We start from the raw sequence: 953 nt of genomic DNA, 5'->3' as shown, positions 1-953 counted from the left end.
GTTTAAAAGAGGATCATTGCTCCTCTTATATAGAGGAGCTCTCTCTTTTCAAACATGTTCAATGTGGGATCAAAATGATCCCACATCATTTACAAAGGGAGACGATGGCTCGCCTTTGTCTTTTTTTTTTTTTTTATTAATTTTAATTTTATTTTGTATATAGTTTTGTTTGGACTATTATTATTATTATTATTATTATTGTTGTTGTTGTTGTTGTTGTTGTTGTAATTTGATTATTTGGCAAATTTGTCAAAAATTTTATGAAATTTGTCTGTTTAACATTTTATATTTAATCAAAACACCAAAAATATTATTTAATAACTTAACAATTTGTTCCAAAATACTAAAAACAAAAACAACTCATATACATTTTGGGTTAATCTTTCTCAAACCCCTTAATAAATTAAAAAAAAATAAATAAAAAAAACTAAAATAAGAAGCCATTAAGATAAGTTTTCTTAAATAAGAGCTTTTTGACACGTTGTGCTTCAATAGGTTGAGAAAGTTTACATGTAACAGGGTCAATCGAATAGTTATGCTGTGGAACCGTGTCGTCCACCTTGTAAGGTGGACACAGTTCTATGTTCATAATTACTGAACTATATATTCATTATTATAAAGCTATATATTCATAATTTTTGAACTTCATATTCATAAGTATTGAACCTATATTCATAATTTCAGAACTCTATGTTCATAGTTACTGAACTATATGTTCATAATTATAAAGATATATATGCATAATTTTTAAATTTCATATTCACAATTATTGAATCTTTATATTCATAATTACATAACTATATGTTCATAATTATGTTCACAACACTATGTTCATAATTATTGAACTGTTGGTGATGAAGCATGTATGATCTGTCAAATGTGCTCGTTCTCTAGCAGCTCAGTTATAAAAATGAATTGATATCCTAATTTATTTGTATGGAAAATATATTTTT

The sequence above is a fragment of the Ipomoea nil genome, unplaced genomic scaffold (genome assembly GCF_001879475.1).
Source record: "Ipomoea nil cultivar Tokyo-kokei standard unplaced genomic scaffold, Asagao_1.1 scaffold1043, whole genome shotgun sequence".
NCBI lineage: Eukaryota > Viridiplantae > Streptophyta > Magnoliopsida > Solanales > Convolvulaceae > Ipomoea > Ipomoea nil.
The sequence above is the reverse complement of the archived record's forward strand: the minus strand, read 5'-3'. Positions refer to the sequence as shown.